Source organism: Myotis daubentonii, chromosome 19, assembly GCF_963259705.1.
Source record: "Myotis daubentonii chromosome 19, mMyoDau2.1, whole genome shotgun sequence".
Lineage (NCBI taxonomy): Eukaryota > Metazoa > Chordata > Mammalia > Chiroptera > Vespertilionidae > Myotis > Myotis daubentonii.
The window spans coordinates 27,982,142-27,985,714 of NC_081858.1; the positions used below are offsets into that span (position 1 = coordinate 27,982,142).

A 3,573-nucleotide genomic window follows, 5' to 3' on the forward strand; every position below is an offset into this window, starting at 1 on the left:
TTCAGTGCGACCATGTCTGCTCCCTGCGGTGAGCCGGCCTGCGACCTCGCGGGTGTCACGCTCCTGGTGCCGGCGGTATCCGTTGGGAATGTTGGCCAGCTGGCAATAGATCTGATTATTTCTCCAGGGAATGTGTGTAAAATTGGTTACTTCTATACCGATTGTCTTGTGCCGATGGTTGGAAATCATCCATATGCAACATCAGAAGAAAATTCATTGCCTTCAAAGAAGCTAGTGGCTCTTCAGTGAAGATCCATTGTGATTAAGTATAAATCAAAGCCATTCTGTGAAACACTGCTTTCATGGGTGAAAAGTAGTCACTGTGCCAAAGTCATTGTTCTTTCAAGCAGTCATTCATATCACCGTAATGATCTGCAACTTCGCAGTACTCCCGTTAGGTACCTACTTACGCCTTCCCTGCAAAAAAGTATTCAAAATAAAATTTAAAAAAAAACCTTAACTGGGAAGAAATGGAAAAAAGCCCACATTCCTGAAACAAGTGATTCTGAATATTGCCTCCGTATACCTGGAGGAGGTATCACAAAAACACTCTATGATGAAGGAAGGAGACAATATCCCAGATGCATTAGGTCTTTCGGAATCCTCCTATCTAGTAAAAGAGAAAGATGGTAATTGGCGTACGACCGCTACCCTTCCCATTGGCTAATCAGGGAGATATGCAAATTAACTGCCAGTTAAGATGGCGGCCGGCAGCCAGACAGCTGATGCGAACAGGGAGGCTTGCTTGCTTCAGTGACGGAGGACTCCAACGTTCCCCGCCTGACTTGCCGGCCTCTCAGCTGCAACTCTAAGCAACTATGTTGCGAATAAAGAAGCTAAAAAACCCCAGAAACCTGCTTTACTCAGTGGGGCTTCAACCAGCCGGACCACAACATTGTATCAAATACAGACGGCCAGCAACCTGTTTTCAGCAGCCGAGGCCTCAGAGCTAAAGCTGGCCCAGAATAAAAAAGAAAAAAGGAAAAAAGGAGCGGTTGGGAGCTTCAGTCACCCATCAGCCTGAAAACGGCCCTCAGCCCCTCAGCCAGACTGGCCAGGCACCCCAGTGGGGACTCCCACCCTGATCCAGGACACCCTTCAGGGCAAACCAGCCAGCCCCAACCCGTGTACCAGGCCTCTATTCTATATAGTAAAAGGGTAATATGCCTCCCGGCACCGGGATCAGTGGAGCCACGAGGCCTCCCAGCACTGGGATCAGCGTGACAGGGGGCAGCGCCCAAACCCCCTGATCTCCTTGCGGCTCTGTGTGTGACAGGGTGCAGCACCCCACCCCACCCCACCTCACAGGCCCTGCTCTGTGTGTGACGGGGTAGAGCCATAATCTCCCCATCGGCCCTGCCCCGAGTGTGACAGTGGTGGCGCCCCAACCCCCTGATCGGCCCTGCTCTGTGTGTGACAGGGTGCAGCGCCCCAACCCCCTGATTGGCCCTGCTCTGTGGGTGATAGAGGGCGGAGCCCCAACACCCCCCCCCCCCCCACGGGCCCTGCTCTGTGTGTGACGGGGTAGAGCCATAACCTCCCCATCAACCCTGCCCTGAGTGTGACAGTGGCGGCGCCCTAACCCCCTGATCGGCCCTGCTCTGTGGGTGATAGAGGGCGGTGCCCCAACCCCCTGATCCACCCTGCTCTGTGTGTGACAGGGTTCGGAGCCCCAACCCCCTGATCCACCCTGCTCTGTGTGTGACAGGGGGCGGTGCCCCAACTCCCCTATTGGCCCTACTCTGTGCGTGACAGGGGTGAGCTCAACCCCCTGATCGGCCCTGCTCTGTGTGTGACAGGGGGAGCTCCCCAATCCCCTGATCCGCCCTGCTCTGTGCGTGACAGGGGGTGGCACTGCAACTTCCCTATCGACCCTGCCTTGAGTGTGACAGGGGGTGGTGCCCCAACCCCCCAATTGGCCATACCCTGAGCGTGACTAAGGGTGGCATCGCAACCTCCAGATCCATCCTGCTCTGTGCATGACAGGGGGCAGCGCCCCAACTCCCCAATCGGCCCTGCTCTGAGCCGGACCAGGGGCTGCACCTAGGGATTGGGCCTGCCCTCTGCCACCCGGGAGCAGCCTAAGCCAGCAGGTCGTAATCTCCCGAGGGGTCCCACACTGTGAGAGGGCACAGGCCGGGCTGAGGGACCCCCTCTCCCCCCCGAGTGCACAAATTTTTGTGCACCGGGCCTCTAGTATCTTAATGAATGGCTTCAGATAATCAAACCACATAGTGATGACCCCACAGCGGCAGCCTTGCCGTGGAAAATGCCCAAGTTCTTGGAGATGACTCTTCGGCAGTGGTCTTCCCCCTGCACTTTTCTGATCTGTGTTCATTTTTATACCTTATGTCCCAAGACACTTATTATCAACACAACTATTAGCTGTGTAAAAGTTGTATTATCTAATGTATTAGAAACTCTGTTTTTGTGTGTGTGTGGTAGTTTAAGTTTATTGAATTCGTAAAGAAGGTTCTTAAAGTAGAAATCAGCAAGTTTCCTATTGCGTACAAACCTATTATTAAGATTTCTAACACAAGGTGTCTCCAGGAAGGGCCTCGTATTAGGCGTGCTTAGTCGTCTGTCTTGCTGTTTTTGAAAGGAGAAGTTTGGTGCTGATTTCTGTTAGCAGCTCCTTAGGACTGGTAAAATTGCCTGATTTGTTCTAATCTATATGCTAGGTCGGGTCTTGCACATTCTCCAATCCTGTCTAGACGCTGTTCTTCTTCAAGGTGTTTTGCCCTATTTATTTCCATGTGTCTTTTGACTATTAATTCCTTCTTGTTTCCACCACTCTGCTCTAGGCGTCATTTCTTCACATTTCTTTTGAAGTACTTTGAATTCTTCCTCCAGCTGATCTGTGTTTTCTTCAGGGCAAGTACATTTTAAAGTGCTCTAAGCTCCTCCGTCTCCTGTATTAACCTTCTAGTCTCCATTCCCATTTCTATTGAGACTTGGTTTTAAAACTCTGGGCAAACTGAGCTCTTCATGGAAATTCCTTTTTGGCATGCTTCAGGGTTCCTGAAATCTGGCCATTGATTTTCCTAGATCACTCCTTTGCTTGATTACTTCCTGCGAGCTCTGTTGCAGAGAGATGGTTAAAGCAATGTATTTCTCTGATTCTTCCTTTCCAACCTTCAGTAAAGCCTCGGTCATAGAGAGTTTTCTTTGGGTATCAGCTAGTTCTCCTTGAAGTTGTCTCAGTTTTCTTTGGGTATCAGCTAGTTCTCCTTGAAGTTGTCTCAGTTTTCTTTGGGTATCAGCCGGTTCCTAGAAAACAAATCTTCACTCTTTACAGAAAAAATGGATTAGCGAAAGATTGGTTTTGCTAAAAAAAAAAAAAAAAAAAAAAAAAGGCTGGGCGTTTAGGGGGTCTCACGGGGAGGACGAGCCGCATCCACTAGTGTCTCACCAGGCGGCCGCACACTCTTCACTGTCTCAGGTTCCCTATTCCACTCGCCAACAGGTTTCCCTCGCGTCTTACCGCCCTGCCTCGCGGGGCGGAGGGAGGGCCAGAGGGGCCCCGGGCCAGGATAAGGTAGTGCGTGTGGGAGGCCGGGCAGCCGGGGTGGG

At 51.4% G+C, this 3,573-nt stretch overlaps 1 pseudogene; it reads left to right on the forward strand.

Moving 5' to 3' along the window:
* On the forward strand, positions 1-633 carry LOC132222266 (proteasome assembly chaperone 2-like; annotated as a pseudogene).
* Positions 634-3,573: the final 2,940 nt, after the last annotated feature.